This window comes from Schistocerca serialis, chromosome 5, assembly GCF_023864345.2.
Source record: "Schistocerca serialis cubense isolate TAMUIC-IGC-003099 chromosome 5, iqSchSeri2.2, whole genome shotgun sequence".
Lineage (NCBI taxonomy): Eukaryota > Metazoa > Arthropoda > Insecta > Orthoptera > Acrididae > Schistocerca > Schistocerca serialis.
Window position 1 is genome coordinate 207,820,381 of NC_064642.1, and position 19,485 is coordinate 207,839,865.

The window sequence follows — 19,485 nt, forward strand, 5'->3', positions numbered from 1 at the left end:
CTTCTAGAGCACGTAGGGTGGCACGGGATACATGCGGACGTGCATTGTCCTGTTGGAACAGCAAGTTCCCTTGCCGGTCTAGGAATGCTAGAACGATGGGTTCGATGACGGTTTGGATGTACCGTGCACTATTCAGTGTCCCCTCGACGATCACCAGTGGTGTACGGCCAGTGTAGGAGATCGCTCCCCACACCATGATGCCGGGTGTTGGCCCTGTGTGCCTCGGTCGTATGCAGTCCTGATTGTGGCGCTCACCTGCACGGCGCCAAACACGCATACGACCATCATTGGCACCAAGGCAGGAGCGACTCTCATCGCTGAAGACGACACGTCTCCATTCGTCCCTCCATTCACGCCTGTGGCGACACCACTGGAGGCGGGCTGCACGATGTTGGGGCGTGAGCGGAAGACGGCCTAACGGTGTGCGGGACCGTAGCCCAGCTTCATGGAGACGGTTGCGAATGATCCTCGCCGATACCCCAGGAGCAACAGTGTCCCTAATTTGCTGGGAAGTGGCGGTGCGGTCCCCTACGGCACTACGTAGGATCCTACGGTCTTGGCGTGCATCCGTGCGTCGCTGCGGTCCGGTCCCACGTCTACGGGCACGTGCACCTTCCGCCGACCACTGGCGACAACATCGATGTACTGTGGAGACCTCACGCCCCATGTGTTGAGCAATTCGGCGGTACGTCCACCCGGCCTCCCGCATGCCCACTATACGCCCTCGCTCAAAGTCCGTCAACTGCACATACGGTTCACGCCCACGCTGTCGCGGCATGCTACCAGTGTTAAAGACTGCGATGGAGCTCCGTATGCCACGGCAAACTGGCTGACACTGACGGCGGCGGTGCACAAATGCTGCGCAGCTAGCGCCATTCGACGGCCAACACCGCGGTTCCTGGTGTGTCCGCTGTGCCGTGCGTGTGATCATTGCTTGTACAGCCCTCTCGCAGTGTCCGGAGCAAGTATGGTGGGTCTGACACACCGGTGTCAATGTGTTCTTTTTTCCATTTCCAGGAGTGTAGTTAAAATGCAAGCTTTTAAAGATAATCACCATCTTTGTACTGATTCAGTGAGGCGTCCCCAGGCTTTTGACCGATGCTATTCTCGCCACCCTATGGTCTCTGTTATTCACGAACTTCTCTCTGACCTTGCTCATTCTGCCAGTCCAGTTGTCTGTCTCTGAGTCCCAAATCATGTGGGTATTCCAGAGAATGAACTGGCCGACCGTTTATCTTTAGGAGCACTTATTCGCTCCACGTTCGTTTTGCCGACCCAGGACGCGCATGTCAGATCTTCGCTTGCTCGGAAATGAGATCTGGTGGTCTACTGGTTCATCTAATAAACTCAACGCAATCAAGGGGACCACTACAGAATGGTGTTTTTCATTCCGCTTCTCCCAGAAGGAATCCACAGTCCTATGTCGTCCCCGCGTCGGTCATACCAGATTATCCTACAGTTTTCTTTCGTGTAACGAGCCATCCCCACATTGAGGTTGTAGAGCGTTACAGACAGTAGCTCATATCTTGATGGAGTGCCCCCTCCTTTTGGCCCCCCGTGCTAAGTGTGGACTTCCGGACTCGTTGCCTCTAATATTGGCGGACGATTGACGGATGGTTGAAATAGTTCTTAGTTTTCTTCGTCAAAGCGGTTTCTATTCTCAGTTATAAGGTTTTAATCAGCCTCAAGAGCAGGGGCAGGATGGTCGGCTGTGGGGCTTCCCCTGCTGTATGCTACGTCTGGGAAATCTACGACTCTACCTTGTTGAAAAAATAAAATGTTTACACACTACTTAACCTAAATTATTCTAAGGATAAAAACACACACCCATGCCCGAGGGAGGACTCGAACCTCCGCCGGGACCAGCCGCAAAGTCCATGACTGCAGCTCCCTAGACCGCTCGACTAATCCCACCCGGCGTAGGTGTTTAAACTCAGAAGTGTGTTGCTGGAGCCATTCTGTAACAATGGATTTGGGATGTCACATTGTCCTGCTGGTATTACCCAAGTCCATCGGAATGCACAATGAACATGTATTGATGCAGGTGATCAGACAGGATGAAAGTCAAGAGGGCTGAGGTCAGGAGAGCGTGGAGGCCATGGAATTCGTCCGCCTCTACCAATCCTTCGGTCACCGAATCTGTTGTTGAGATGCGTACGAACACTACTTTGACTGAAATGTGCAGGAGCTCCATCGTGCATGAACCACATGTTGTGTCGTACTTGTAAAGGCACATGTTCTAGCAGCACAGGTAGAGTATCCCGTATGAAATCATGATAACGTGCTCCATTGAGCGTAGGTGGAAGAACATGGGGCCTAATCAAGACATCACCAACAATTCCCGCCCAAACGTTCACGGAAAATCTGTGTTGATGACGTGACTGCACAATTGCGTGCGGATTCTCGTCAGCTCACACATGTTGATTGTGAAAATTTACAATTTGATCACGTTGGAATGAAGCCTCATCCGTAAAGAAAACATTTGCACTGAAATGAGGATTGACACATTGTTGGATGAACCATTCACAGAAGTGTACCTGTTGAGGCCAATCAGCTGCTGATAGTGCCTGCACACGCTGTACATGTTACGGAAACAACTGGTTCTCCCGTAGCACTCTCCATACAGTGACGTGGTCGACGTTACCTTGTACAGTAGCAACTTCTCTGACTCTGACATCAGGGTTATCGTCAACTGCACGAAGAATTGTCTCGTCCATTGCAGGTGTCCTCGTCGTTCTAGGCCTTCCCCAGTCGCGAGTCATAGGCTGGAATGTTCCGTGCTCCCTAAGACGCCGATCAATTGCTTCGAACGTCTTCCTGTCGGGACACCCTCGTTCTGGAAATCTGTCTCGATACAAACGTACCGCACCACGGCTATTGCCCCGTGCTAATGCATATATAAAATGGGCATCTGCCAACTCCGCATTTGTAAACATTGCACTGACTGCAAAACCACGTTCGTGATGAACACTAGCCTGTTGATGCTACGTACTGATGTGCTTGATGCTAGTACTGTAGAGCAATGAGTCGCATGTGAACACAAGCACCGAAGTCAACATTACCTTCCTGCAATTGGGCCAACTGGCGGTGAATCGAGGAAGTATAGTACATTCTGACGAAACTAAAATGAGCTCTAACATGGAAATTAAGCGTTTCCGGACACATGTCCACATAACATCCTTTCTTTATTTGTGTGTGAGGAATGTTTCCTGAAAGTTTGGCCGTACCTTTTTGCAACACCCTGTATATTGTGTTTGTCCGCGAGGTGGGAGTGGGAGGAGGTGTTTGGTGGTTTGAGCTGTGGAAAGTTGACTATGAATGTAATAACTGTTAGAAGTGGTTGAAAGCTTTGGTGTCCGCAGCTCGTGGTCGTGCGGTAGCGTTATTCTTTCCCACGCCCGGGTTTTCGGGTTCGATTCCCGGCGGGGTCAGGGATATTCTCTGCCTCGTGATGACTGGGTGTTGTGTGATGTCCTTACGTTAGTTAGGTTTAAGTAGTTCTAAGTTCTAGGGTACTGATGACCACAGATGTTAAGTCTCATGGTGCTCAGAGCCATTTTGAAAGCTTTGCTAATCAGCTGATTTTTAGTATTAGTTTAACGTGATCTGTTTGATAATGTAAAAGAAAAGTCAAAACTGTATCGTTGTAGATCCCACCGAAGATGCCTTATCTTAGAGTAAAAAACGGCGAAACGAGTGTGAAAAAAATGCAATACTGAGCCGTGCACGGCTCGTGTTCATGTCATTTGTTGTTTGTCATCTTCTATTACGGTACTGCCGCCTCTTTTTCATATTCCGTTTACTGGCGTTGCTAACTTCTGCCTTAATTGCCCTTGAATGGCAGCAGCAGCAGCAGCAGCGCGTATCGATAGTGCATTGTCGTACCATCTCTGGAGCGACCGATAGTATTTCCGGGTTGTCGTGTGTCTGGGGTTCAGTTGGCAGCTCAGTTGGAGGCGGACCAGTAGTGCAGTCGGGGACGGAGCAGCGCAGCGGTCGGCGACGAAGGAGCGTCGGGGACGGAGCACCAGTGAGGTACGGACAGCCGGTACTTACCGACTGCTGGCGACACACAAGCACTGTCCGACTGAAGGAGACTGGAGCGTGGTTACGACCGTTGGTTGGTCGTTCGGTCAGTCTTCCCATCAGCTGACGTCTGTTTGGTCCTTTAACCGATCCCGGGTGGTGGAGTCCGTCAGCTGGCGCAGAGCAGCGAGGAGGTCCGGGTCGCGCAGAGTCGGGCCGGAGCCGCTGGTGGCGTGCACACGCGGTTGGAGTTGTGAGGCGCTTCTTGTGAGGGTTACGAAGTTCGTCGCCCACCGATCTCGGACTCTAAAAGTTGAGTGCTCACTTAACCGACTATCAAGCCTCAGCTGCTATCACTTCTCTTCGTTTGATCCTGGTTGTTTCTTTCTGCCGGCCGTTGTGGCTCGAGCGGCTCTAGGCGCTTCAGTCTGGAACCGCGCGACGGCTACGGTCGCAGATTCGAATCCTGCCTCGGGCATAGATGTGTGTGATGTCCTTCGGTCAGTTAGGTTTAAGTAGTTCTAAGTTCTAGGGGACTGATGACCTCAGATGTTAAGTCCCATAGTGCTCAGAGCCATTTGAACCATTTGTTGCTTTCTGTGAGATTTCCGCGAGCAACGATGTGTGTGCATTGAAGTCGGCTGGAATTGCAACCGTTTTCTTGGATGGGGTTTAACTGAATTTCATTCACTCATTCATTAATGAAGTGCACCAGCGGTATCTTCTGCCTTGTGGCCGTTAACATTCCGGTTACCTGCCCCGGGCGTTGACGTAGTTTTTGGCAGTGTATTTTCCTCGTCGTGTTGTTGCTGTCCAGCACGGCGTGTAGTTCGACAGTACGGCGTTTAGCTTCGGCGTTAGTGTGACTTGGCTGGATTGGTCAGCAGTATCCAGAACGTTGAGTTGTTGACGTCTTGCTGTCGTTTTGTTCGTTAGGTGGAGCAGAACTGATTTTGTTGGTTGGTTTGTCGTGTGGCCTTCGGTTTGGTTGCCTTCCGATTAAGAGGTTGTCGGTCTGGCTGCCTGCCTCGCTTAAACGTGCTTTAGTGTTACTTCCCAGGCCGACCCTTGGAACCTTCTGAGCGCCGCTCCTTGTGTTTTACATAGTGATTTCCTTTTAATCTTAAGTACTCTGTGTGGCCTTCAGCCGAGTTTTAGCTTATTACAATTGTAAGCTTTTTTTCTCTTTAGGCCTTAAGCCGTAAAATTGTTTTGACATAGTGTGGCATTCAGCCGAGTTTTAATCTATCTTAAATTAAAATTTCAAAATTTTTGTCTTTCCCTTAGGCCTTCAGCCGAGTTTTAATCTCTCTCAAACTAAAAATTTTAAATCCAGGCCTTGCCTTAAGTCATAACATTGTTATTAGTTAGTACGAGGCCTTCAGCTGGGTTTGCATGAAATGTTTTAAGCTAAGGTCCTCAGCCTGTTAAAGTGATAGCCCTTGATCCTAGTGTTTAAGCCATTAAATTGTTTGGTTGATATGTGGCCTTCAGCCAGGTTTCAGCCTATTTAGAATTAACATTGAAACTCATTGCTTTGGCCTTATGCTACAGTACTTCCTTTCCTTCTTTCGCTTATGCCATAGTCCCGCATCGATCGCAGAGTCGGCGTGGTTACAACGGATTTGGCAATGTTAGTTGGAGGGATGGCCGGATGCCCTTCCTGCCGCCACCCCGTACCCCCCCACCCCCCCCCACCCCCCCGGTACCCACCCCCAGGGCGGAATCAGTGTACCCCAACTGTCAGCGTTTAGTGTAAACCGTGAAATAGCGCGGACGTGTTTCAAATGTCTGGGACGCGAGTAACTGAGGCGAAACGTGGGGACCAGCCCGTTATTCACCTAGCGGGATGTGGAAAACCGCCTAAAAACCACATCCAGGCTGGCCGGCACACCGCCCCTCGTCGTTAATCCGCCGCCCGGACCCTAGTGCAGGAAGCAGCGCTTTAGAGCGCTCGGCTACCCTGGCGGGTGGCCTTAAGCCATAACACTGTTATTGCTCAATGTGTGGCCTTCAGCCTATTTTTATAGAAGCAAAAAAAATTTTTTTAAGGAAGTGAAACTTCAGAACAACTCCTGTACCTCAATTCCTTGCTTAGGCCTTGGACCCTGGATTTTCGTATCTGGATTTCAGCCGATTTAAATCAAATCAAAGGAGCTCTTTCGTTAAAACCTTGAGAGTTTTTAATGCTTGCTTATGTTATTGTATGTTTTAACTAATAAAATTTGTATGTTGAGTGTAACTGACCGCAACTTATTTTGGCCCCTTTCCACAAATATAACCTCACCCGCTGTGTCCTGCTAATCCAGGGATTTCAAGTACAGTGCAGCAAGAAGGGGCGCTTTTATTTACAAAACAAATAACTGCCGGAAGAGTTGAAAAGTACGGCTGAAAGACTGGACTCCTGTCCAAACACTTGCAGCGTACGAATGTCAATGAACTAGTCGGTTCGGTCGGGGTGCGGCGCCGCTGCCAACGCCGTGTCCCGCGTGCTGCGCTGCGTGTCACGTGTGCGCCCCTGTCTCTGCCCGAGGCCGTTGTCCGCTCGGCATTCCTGCGGTCGCGCCGCCGCGGCCTGCTCCGCCCGTGACTCACGCCGGCGCCAATTCCTCCACTCCTGTGTGCCCGCGGTCGCGGCCTTCGCTCACTCACGCACGCGGCTCCTCCTGTCACAACTGCCCGAAACTTTGGTTTGTAGCTTCTCCTCAATAGGCATCTTTGAACCACAAGCCATATAATGCCATGTGGCGTAGGGCACTTTGTGTACCTGTGTCACGGTGTTTTTGCGAGATGTACATAGGAGGAAGCATTATACTGAAACTTCCTGGCAGATTAAAACTGTGTGCTGGACCGAGACTCGAACTCGGGACCTTTGCCTTTCGCGGACAAGTGCTCTACCGACTGAGCTACCTAAGCACGACTCACGCCCCGTCCTCACAGCTTTACTTCTGCCAGTACCCCGCCTCCTACCTTCCAAACTTTACAGAAGCTCTCCTGCGAACCTTCTGTAAAGTTTGGAAGGTAGGAGGCGGGGTACTGGCAGAAGTAAAGCTGTGAGGACGGGGCGTGAGTCGTGTTTGGGTAGCTCAGTCGGTAGAGCACTTGCCCGCGAAAGGCAAAGGTCCCGAGTTCGAGTCTCGGTCCACCACACAATTTTAATCTGCCAGGAAGTTTCATATCAGCGCACACTCCGCTGCAGAGTGAAAAATCTCATTCTGGAAGCATTATACTGCTGGACTTGTCTAGGAAAGCACGCTCTCTGAACTTGAATACTAGACCATATCGTGATGCAGAACGTCTCTGCTACTTAAGTTGTCTGAGCATCTCCGTGATGCTTTCGCGCTTACCATTGGGTTGATGAACAAATTCGTAGCGTTTTTCCGTAAGTTTAATAAGCACAACAAAAAAAGTGTTCAAATTTGTGTGAAATCTTATGGGACTTAACTGCTAAGGTTATCAGTCCATAATCTTACACACTACTTAACCTAAATTATCCTAATGACAAACCCACACACCCATGCCCGAGGGAGGACTCGAACCTCCGCCGGGACCAGCCGCACAGTCCTGACTGCAGCGCCTTAGACCGCTCTTCTACTCCCGCGCGGCTAACCACAACAGATACACATAAGAGAGACTTCAGTCATACTCTCCTTCACAACTTTCAACAGTCTGTCAATGCTGGGGTAAGGTTCCGATTCCGCGACTGTAGAAATCACGTGGTTTTGAGACAAAGAACTCGTCGAGACGTTTTCAAAAATGGTTCAAATGGCTCTGAGCACTATGGGACTTAACATCTGTGGTCATCAGTCCCCTAGAACTTAGAACTACTTAAACGTAACTAACCTAAGGACATCACACACATCCATGCCCGAGGCAGGATTCGAACCTGCGACCGTAGCGGTCGCGCGGTTCCGGACTGAGCGCCTAGAACCACGAGACCACCGTGGCCGGCGAGACGTTTTCATCCGGAACAGAAGTTCCTTGAAAGTTGTACTATAGAGACCGTAAAATGTGAAAATGTGAGGGCACAAGATAAGGTAAATAAAGGGCGTGCGGAATGCCAGTCTTAACACAATGCGGTTGGGCGTTGTCATTCACGCAGAGTTCCTGGCCGTTGTTCTTTGATTGCGTCTGCAACAGGTCTCAGTTGTTGACAATAAATGCCTGCAGAGATAGTTATATCTTAAAGCACTCCGTCTTCAGGCTACGAGTGGCCTACCGGGACCATCCGACCGCCGTGTCATCCTCATGGAGGATGCGGATATGAGGGCCGTGGGGTCAGCACACCGCTCTCCCGGTCGTTATAATGGCATTCTTGACCGAAGCCGCTACTATTCGGACGAGTAGCTCCTCAATAGGCATCACGAGGCTGAGTGTACCCCGAAAAATGGCAACAGCGTATGGCGGCGTGGATGGTCACCCATCCAAGTGCCGACCACGCCCGACTGCGCTTAACTTCGGTGATCTCACGGGAACCGGTGTAGCCACTGCGGCAAGGGCCGTTGGTTACATCTTGCGGAAGCAATTCGTAGTATACCAAACCATCGCTTTACCATCAGGTGTAAAAGGAGTAACTGCTTTGTTCGGGCTCAGCCATTCCTTTCTTTTCTTTGTGTTACAATAACACACCATTTCTCGTCTGCAGTAACGGTACAGGATAGGAATGGTCGGTGTCGTTCACGAGCCAATTGATGACAAACAAGCAGAGCTGCACAAATGGCTACCCGCTGATTTTTGTGATTTTGGCTTAGTGCTTGCGGTACTCATACACCTGATTTTTGTACTTCCCCCATTGCACGCAAATGTTACACGGTGATGGGATGATGAAGTCAAACAAAAGAATAAGTGGGAAATGTTGAAATTTCTCCACTAGACATTTCTCTTTCTAGCGTCCGCTGCCCCGACTCATTATCTCCAAATGACAAAATGGCAATCGATAAATAAACCGACAGCAACCGGAATACCAACCTGCAAAACAAAAACGCTACGAACTTACGCACCAATCAAATAATTGAACCTTTAACGAAACGCTAGGTTTCTATATTTTCTCTATCAACCCTGTCTGGTACAGCTCTCAGACTGACGATCACTAATCAGGTATTAATCGAACAAATGTTTGTTAAGCTACTTCCATTGTCCGTGGACTACATTTCGGGAAGATTCTTGCAATGAATCTGTCTGGCATCCGACTTACTCACGATTACTTTCATGTGGTCGTTCCGCTTCACAGCGCTCCGTACTCATATTCCTAGATGTTTTATGGAAGTAACTGTTTCCAGTGAGCGTTCTGCAATCGTGTAATCATACAATAAAGGGTCTTCCAGTCTTTGTACTTGTAACACGCTACATTTGTTTATGTTGAGGCTCAGTTGCCACAATCTACCCTAAACTTTGATCCTCTACGGGTTTTCTACAATTTTCAAATGTCGTCCACTAAGCCATTTACATATATAGCGAAAATTAATGATCATGTAACGCTCCCTTATGTTACGCTCTTACTTCTAGAGATTTCTCTTCGTTAAGAATGATATGCTATGTGTTCTGTATGCTAGGAACCCTTTCATCCAATCACACAGCTTACAAACTAGGAGATAGATGAGTCGTTGATGGGAATAAATGTGATATTCTTGATTGAAAGAGAGTATATAAACGGATTCAAGACGAACAGTGATGGTAGTGTCGGCCAAGAAGGTTTAAGCAGAGTGATAGGAGTTTTTTAAAAAAAAGCTGAAGCATATATCAGCACATTATACTATAGAAATTTGGTAAGAGAAAAGGTACCTCAGCATTCCCATACACCAAATGGATACTTGCCAGACTGACTCCTGTCGCTATGTTTAAAATGTAAATTCGTGACTCGTTATAAGCTAGAATGTCAAATAAATGACACTTAAGGAACTTAGTTTTTTGGGTGATTCGCTTAAAATTAGAGATGAGCTATCAGTCATCGTTTTGCAGAAATTATGGCTAAGGAATACCACATAACTCAGAATATTAAAGCATACGGTAATAAACACTGCTGCAGCAGCATATAATTTAATTCTTAGGCGTCTGTGTTTAATTAACAACGAAAATTTTAAAAGATACCGAATGTGGTTTACTAGGGCCAGAGAGAAGTACTGCTGCTGTATATTGAGTAATAGAAAAATAATCACATTTGTTGTTAAGAAGAGAATATTGCAGATTTATTGACGGAGCTTTTTCGAAATGTTGATGATTGGAAAATTGTGTGTAGTGTGAAGTAGCAGCTACGTGGAAAAATAAATCAGTCAGCATTTACGTAATAAAGAAAGAGACCACCAAATACGAAAGTGGAGACGAAAGGGTTGATTTGGTAGATATCTGTTGAAAACATAATGTTGATCATCTGTTGAAAAAGACTCACGGGGACGCCACATGGCAGTCCGATTGTCCACTTTCTTTTTACTCTAGCGATAAGCTTCCGTATGATGTCTGCTCGTGCCCCTCCCACCTAGCTACCCCATCTACAGTATTTTTCTTGGATATCACCGATTTATTACACTTTTAGTGGCAACAACACAAGCAAGTGTGCGTATGAATGAACTGTGATGCTAGTAGAATTAGATTAGATAATGAGTTTTTCTATTTGGGGAGCAAAGTAAATGACTATAGCCGAAGGTTTGCTGGCCGGCAACAGCACAAAAATCATCTCTGGAAAAGAGATATCTCTTAACATCGAATATAAATCTACGTGTTAAGAATCTTTTCTGAAGGTATTTGTTGGACTGTATTCTTGTACGGAATTGAAACGTGTATGATAAGCTGTTCAGGCAAGAAGAGAATATAAACGCTTTAAATATGGTAGATGACGTTCGAGTATTATGAATGATCATTTACTTTCGCAGTTTTATCTCCAAATTGAACTCGTTTTTAGCTCTCAGACGCACTGTATTATAAACGTCAACTATATGGTGATGAGTGTTTGAACTTCTCTTCAAAAAATTTACCACAAAAAAATGTTTTAAAAAAATAGTTGCACTTGCAGGCCAATATGGAATAGTCAGGAAATATGGTATAGGTTTGTAAAAACGCATATAATCGTGTAAATATGGAAAAATGTATTTTATCTATACAAAATACAATTTTTAGACTGCTCTTAATTTAAATAACTACCTATCTGTAACAAAAAATGATGTGACAGGAATTCTATAACGAAAGGAAGTTCTGAAGCAGTTATTTTTGATGTAGTAAGATAATTCGTTTTACATTTATCTATTTATATAAGTCAGAAATCTGATCTTCACTGTCTGCATCTGCACAGCCGAGGTCGGTTTTTATGGAACACTAAGTATTCCATAAACTACAGAAGCAACTGTATCCGTAGCAATAGAGAATAATTCACTACTAGTTTTCTTATAAATCGCGTAATTATAATTGTTGGTGTACATATTCAGTAACGATTGCATATTTTTGAGTACTTATATCCACAAATTTTGTCGAAGTACGAAAACAATTTTTTCCTACCGTAACTTATATGATATATAGTGACGAACTGGATTCGTTACAGAGGATCACGGTAACATTTTGAAGTAAATCATGCGCCTCCTGCTTGGGAGCACGGATGAGAAATCACGAAATTATTATATTAAATAAACAAAAAATCAGTATAATAAAATAAATAATCAAGACATCGTCTATATTGCCAGACTATTCTATAATAGATATTGCACTGCCTCTGTTGTTAAAAAACACGATGCAGTGTTCCTGTACAGGCAGTGCGGCGACTACAGCCGTTATGAAGTACATGAAAGGGAGTGCGGCAGGCGTAAAAATTATAGAGGGAGACCAAGGCTTGGGTATAGTAAGTACGTAGGGTGCAGTACTTATGAAAAGAGATTTGTGTGGAGAGCTATCTCAAACCGTCTTCGAACTGAAGACCACAACACATGAATAAAATTACGTTTCTTTCCCTACTGTGCACACATGATCTGTTCACCCATATTGCAAGTTCAGGGAAACTGTTTCCGTAGTCCTTTGCAGCGAGAGAGCTTAGAACCTCGTCGACAATATTACTAACGGCGGAATATGGGAAGAATGCGCGAATCGTTTCCACTGTGCAGGCGAGCGGGTCGTGGAGACGCCGGGATGGTGAGCTCGTGTGCTGCTGAATGGAACTCGCTTATTTCTGTCGCGGCGTCTCCAGAATGGCGGACAGAGCGTCGTCTATTTCGGTCGCGGTGTCCCAGCCGCCTGCAGTGCAAACACCGCCGACGGCCTTGGCGTCATTATTCCGACCCGCGCGCCGAGATGCTGCAGATAGCGGTTTGGTTTGCTGTACCCGCAGGAGCCTCTCTCGTACCGGCTTGTGCGGACCCTGGCGCTCTCTGATGCTACCACCGTATTTCTTTCATGTTTATTCATTGTTTTAGGTGACTATATTTGGCATCTATCAGCCCAGCTATTTAATCATCTACATTGTTGTTCAATAAACTCTGACGAAAAAAATCGCCACCCCAAAAAATAATTAATGCAGAGTAATGAAATTTCGAGAATACATTTATTTAGGTAATATATTAGATGATTACTATTGTAGGAGTACAGGTTAATATAAGCTCCAAATACGCCATTTGCAAATGTGAAATGCTGCTACATTAATAACTGTTGTTGAATGCAAGCGTGCAAACGTGCATGCATTGTATTGTACAGATGCTGGATGTCAGTTTGTGGGACGGAATTCCATGGCTGTTGCACTAGGTGGGTCAACACAAGGACGGTCAATTCTGATGGTGCATGACGCTGGAGTTGTTCGATGATGTCCCATATGTGCTCGATTGGAGACAGGTGATCCAACAAGGGCAGCAAAGTGGGTCGAATCACTGGAATGCTGTACAAATTAGCGGCTGTGGCCGAGCGGTTCTAGGCGCTTCAGTCCGGAACCGCACGACTGCTACGGTCGCAGGTTCGAATCCTGCCTCGGGCATGGATGTGTGTGATGTCCTTAGGTTAATTAGGTTTAAGTAGCTATAAGTTCTAGGGCACTGATGACCTGGTAGTGCTCAGAGCCGTTTGAACCATTTTTGAACATCGGGGAAAGTGCAGAATGTCCCTCCGCAGTCTTGCTAACGTGACTGTCGGGGCATTACGAAACACATTCGCATTCTGCGACTATACCTTGATATCGGCTGTTTGCGACACACGAAAATTTGTGCCGGACCACAACTCGGACTCGGATTTCCCACTTACCGCTAGCGGTCGAGTGGACAACATCGAGTATCGGAGCACGCCTCAACGACCGATCCGAACTTTCATATGTCGTTCAGTCACAACCCTTACGGTCGCACTATTTGTGATTTCCGCACAGGTATACAAATTTTATATCGTCGAGGCATGGCTGCCTGAAGGACTTCGTATTGTGAAGATAAAGACGCTGTATAAACACAGACATTTTGTCCATCAATGATGTAAACTGTAGGGTTGGGTGGTGATGGTGGTGGTGGCTACCCTGCGCTGAATGGTGTCCGTGGGATGTGCTAAGGTAAGCCGCCACACTTACATTTACTGGATTTTCCGCATTTCTTAATTTCAGAAACGATTTGTAACACTAACAGCTGGAATTTCACTACATCATCGTCTTCAAAACCGCGTATGGACGGAATTGTCCCACTACTAATTAGCTGAAACCGATCAATCTCTTTATTGGTTTCTGAGCTCACGGCAATTTGGAAACAAAAACCTGTACTGTTCTACTATTAATCAGCTACAGAAGACCCATTCTTGAATTATTTTTTACTGTCACAGATGATCGTTCCAACCAAAGCATTAGGGGAAAATAAATTACACATCCGACACCCCAAAATTTTTCGCTTGCTTCCTTCACCTGACGTCTCTCTCCTCTCCTGACTCGGCAAAAATCGGAAGCTTTCGTCAAAATAGCATATTTTCCTCAGCAACCGCTCGCCGATGTTGTAGCGAAGTAGCAAAATCAACTGCACCATTGAACACGCCGCAAAAGTGTGAAACAATTCTAAGGTCAGAGGAGCGGCGAGTTCTGCAGAAGCTGTGTTGTAGGCACGGACTGGCGGCGTCCGCGCGCGTTGCTGTGGAAGTCACCGCGCCTGAGGCAGGACTGGCTAGGCGAGATGCGTGGCGTAACGCGAGACGCAGGTAACGGTCCGCCACCTGCCGCGCCAGTGACAACCGCCCACGGCTTCGTCCCACCACCGGCCATTACGCGGCCATTACCCGCTGCCTGCTCTCTGTCCACAGCTGTCTGCAGCCCGTAACCTGCCCCAACTCAGGGCTGTGATGTAATCGAACGTAGTGCACACGAGGTAAACATTAGTGAAGCCGACTAACTGCAGAGACGAATTCCCGATTGGAAATGGATGAAAAAACGTTCAGAAATAGACGGAGCACGTCCAACGACAACAAATCATTCCGGAACAGAATATAACTGTATCGCATCCACCTCTACATCTACATCCATACTCCGCAAGCCAATTGATGGTGTGTGGCAGAGGGTACTTTGAGTACCTCTATCGGTTCTCCCTTCTATTCGGGTCTCGTATTGTTCGTGGAAGGAAAGATTGTCTGTATGGGTCTGTGTGGGCTCTAATCTCTCTGATTTTATCCTCACGGTCTCTTCGCGAGATATACGTAGGAGGGACCAATATACTGCTTGACTCCTCGGTGAAGGTATGTTCTCGAAACTTCAACAAAAGCCCGTACCGAGCTACTGAGCGTCTCTCTTGCAGAGTCTTCCACTGTAGTTTATCATCTTCGTAACGCTTTCGCGATTAGTAAATGATCCTGTAACGAAGCGCGCTGCTCTCCGTTGGATCTTCTCTCTCTCTCTTCTATCAACCCCATCTGGTACGGATCCCACACCGGTGAGCAGTATTCAAGCAGTGAGCATTTCCTTAGAATTCTTCCAATGAATCTGATTCTGGCATCTGCTTTACCGACGATTAATTTTTATATGGTCATTCCATTTTAAATCACTCCTAATGCCTACTCCCTGATAATTTATGGAATTAACTGCTTCCAGTTGCTGACCTGCTGTATTGTACCTAAATGATAAAGGATATTTCTTTCTTTTTATTCGTAGCACATTACACTTGTCTACATTGAGATTAAATTGCCATTCCCTGCACCATGCGTTAATTCGCTGCAGATCCTCCTGCATTTCAGTACAATTTCCCATTGTTACAACCTCTCGATACACCACAGCATCATCTGCAAAAAGCCTCAGTGAACTTCCGATGTAATCCACAAGGTCATTTATGTATATTGTGAATAGCAACGGTCCTACGACACTCCCCTGCGGCACACCTGAAATTACTCTTACTTCGGAAGACTTCTCTCCATTGAGAATGACATGCTGCGTTCTGTTATCTAGGAACTCTTCAATCCAATCACACAATTGGTTTGACAGTCCATATGCTCTTACTTTGTTCATCAAACGACTGAGGGGAACTGTATCGAACGCCTTGCGGAAGTCAAGAAACATGGCATCTACCTGTGAACCCGTGTCTATGGCCCTCTGAGTCTCGTGGACGAATAGCGCGAGCTTGGTTTCACACGACCGTATTTTGCGAAACCCATGCTGATTCCTACAGAGTATATTTCTAGTCTCCAGAAAAGTCATTATACTCGAACATGATATGTGTTCCAAAATTTTACAACTGATCGACGTTAGAGATATAGGTCTATAGTTCTGCACATCTGTTCGACGTCCCTTCTTGAAAACGGGGATGACCTGTGCCCTTTTCCAATCTTTTGGAACGCTGTCTTCTAGAGACCTACGGTACACCGCTGCAAGAAGGGGGGCAAGTTCCTTCAAGTATTCTGTGTAAAATCGTACTGGTATCCCATCACGTCCATCGGGCCTTCCTCTTTTGAGAGATTTTAATTGTTTTTCTACCTCTCTGCCTTCAATTTCGATATCTACTATTTTGTCATCTGTGCGAGAATCTAGAGTAGGAACTACAGTGCAGTCTTCCTCTGTGAAACACCGTGTGTTCAAAGTGACCTCCATGGGATGCAATGCACGCTTTCCACACGCCGCATCATGGATTGCCGCAGTCTTTCGCACGTTCCGGCCTTCCTCCAAGTAGCGTCACAGGTGTCGTGAGCGTGCTGTTGAAGGGTCTGCATATCTGGAGCTGGTAAAAATTTAGGGGGTTTAATTCTGGTGATCTAGTAGGCCATGCTACAGGGCCTCGGCGTCGTAACCAACGTCTGGAGAAGAAGTTGAGGTGTCGGCGTACTGTAATGCGGAAGTGCATTGGTGTTCAGTCATCCAGAATCCGCGTAAAGTGTCGTATTTCCGCATACTCAAGCAGAGTATTCCGCAGGAAGTCCAGGTACATTCCTCCGGCAGGACGTTGTGGAGTAAAATCCGGTCCAAATACGTGGTCGCCAAGAAATCCTGACCACAAATTGATGCTGAACCGATGCTGACGAGCCGCCTCAACCCTTCCCCGAGGATTGTCTGTAGCTTACAGGTGACGTTTATCAGACTGATGATGCCAGTTCTGCTTCGTCGGTATAAGGGACTGATAACGAAATCTCGTAACTGTGATGGGCTGGTACAAAAACCATCTACAAAATCCTTCTTGTAGATGGAAATCCGCTGCACTAGTTACAGCTGGTGGGCATAAAAGCGGTTGTCATGCAGGATACACACAATCGTACTTTGCTTACACCACATTTGCAGGCCACTTGCCTGGAGTTTGTACTGTGGTCGTCTCAATATCCTGTAGAACCCGCTCCTCCGAATCAGGTTCATGTACGGGCTTCCGCCCCCGCCCCCCCCCCCCCCTGATTGTTCGTCTGTCTCAAGAGTCCATGATCACACAAACGCCACAAAAAAAAAAATTTAAAAAAATAAAATAAAATAAAATAAAAATGGTGTCTGTGAGGGTACTTGTTTTGGCATGACCGTGCTGCCTCTGCTTGGCTGTACAAATCACCATCTCGGCTTGTTTTCCGACATGAATACTGGACCATTCTCCTGCTTACAGTATGCTGCGTAAATCACATAGCCTGCAACGTACAAGGAACACACGGCACGTGGTCAGACCTTTCATTCCTCAGTGCCACCTACCGTAACAACTACGCAATTCCGGACCTATGTTTGTAGGACCTTTTTTCCTCGATTCCAGTCAGGATTCCGTCCCTGCAAATTGTCGCTTTTATTAACGTTCACCCTTTATTAGGAACCCTTCAATACGACTGGTAGTCGATCACTGTGAAGCGGCGGCCTGTTCAGGCCTTTCTCCTCACATGTTATCCTATTTGCATACGAGACTCTCTTGCGTCATCTGCTTTCCAATTCAGTTTGTCGACATTCCACCTGTATTGCGTGTTCTTTACATCAGTGGCTAAGGAATAGCGCGTGTAGGTAATCCACCCCTCTAACCTTTCATCTTTGTAGCAGTTTTTCCCCTTAAATGAATGGTCTTGAGCAGGAGAACTCCTTTTCGCAAGACCTGTCGGGCATTTAGAGTGCAGGATCTCATTGCTAGTGGGCCGCATGGACAATTGGACGAGCCTTTGCAGGGATTATCCTCCTGGCCAAGCTTGCGTGAACAAGTGACAGAACGGTGAACTGGTGTCCTCAGTAGCACAAGGGCAAACCACTGGAGGAAGGGGGGCGAGAACTGCCTTGCTGGCAAACTTTGGATGGAGTCCTCAGCTCCGCAACTGCCATTATGCTGCTATGTGTGATCTCTAGACACGTTTCCTCAAGCAAAATATGTAGCCACTAATGTGTCTGCGAACTTCCAAAGTTTGACCTTCCCTTCGGAAAGGTGTGCGAAGCCCAACAAAATTTCCAGAATTTCCGACAAACAAGTCTGGACTTGGGAACTGGGCGACATTCACATTCTGTTTCCATATATTCGTATCTCATTGGCAGTTACGTTTTAATTTTATCGTGAGAGCTATGGAACGGACTTCCAGATACCTGATTTGAAGAGCACTTAGGGTCCTTTCTGCGATTGGCTAGAAAAGATCGTGTGGGATGCCTTTCCGGGGTGTGAAGGAAGGCTGCCAACAATTTGAGAGAGGGGATTCGTTGTCGGTATTGTAATTTAATTGGTATGAGTATTCTGACTCGAACTTCTACTTGATGAGGCTAGTCTGGACTCGGCGTTCTTACGGGTTTTTCTTGATTTCGACCCGCTTCCAAGTTTCACTTTGACCTTCAGCACATCCACAGCGGGTAATCTGGAGGATGATCAGATCCGTGATGCACAACCTCATCGCATCGGCTCAGCCCAGTATCAGTTAACAGCGGCCGCAGTTCGCCACACCCTGACTTCTCGGCAACCATCTCAATGGCAGTCTCGGTGAGATCGCATTTGCGACGTACACTTCCGATTTCAGGAATCGCGGTACAATGAGGGAAGAGGAGTTCATTCTGGTTCCAATTTTTTATTCTTCCTAACTTGATCTGCGCGCGTCACGCACTGGTATGCAAGTTTTTCTGCAATCTAATTTTTAGTTCAACGGGGATTTTTCTCCTAACCACTCGTTTGTTTTGCTGTCGAGTTAATTCATTGGAGCTAACCCGCCTGATGGTGCTTCTTTCTGATTCTTCCTTTGTTCGTCGAATTGTTGTATGCTCTGTTCGAATTCATACCATTTTGTGTAATTTTAAAGCTTTGCAATGACTGTTCAAGGCATAATTCGTGTCCTTGATGTGGTTGAGCAACATCTCAGCCGTAATTGTCCAGCATCATGTTGGTGGCGAGCTTAACAACCATTCATTCTCTCATCATTGTTCTATTTTATTACGTAATTTATTTATTTTATTATGTATTTTATTACGTATTTATTACGTAAATTCATTCTATAACTGTTTTATAACCTCACTGTTTATGTCTGTGATTTTTACTCACAGTTTGAATAAATATTATTTTACTAGATCAAATTGTATCATTCGGCAACTATTAAAGTAATTTATTCAACTGAAATGCCTGGGTCCTCCAAGCATAAGCAATAGGCGAGCCCCCTGACGAATTCAGAAACTTACCAAATAACGTTTTCCGGTGTGAGCGATAGCTGATTTTTCAAGCAGCCTATTACCTTCATGAGGGTAAGCTATCATTTTATGTAATCTGGGGTAATAGATTCAGCATCATTCTACTCTGCGTACCCACGGAACACCTGAAGAGTACGAGGTTATTTTCACAGAACATTCTGCTTCTGACAAATTCATTACGAAAAATAACAAGTGTGTAAATAAAGTTCTGTGTAAGCTATATGCTTTGGGAACTCATCTTTTCACTTGACATAAATTTAGCAATTTTATGCATAATTTAAAAACGGTTCAAATGGCTCTGAGCGCTATGGGACTTAACATCTATGGTCATCAATCCCCTAGAACTTAGAACTACTTAAACCTAACTAACCTAAGGACGTCACACACATCCATGCCCGAGGCAGGATTCGAACCTGCGACCGTAGCGGTCACGCGGTACCAGACTGAAG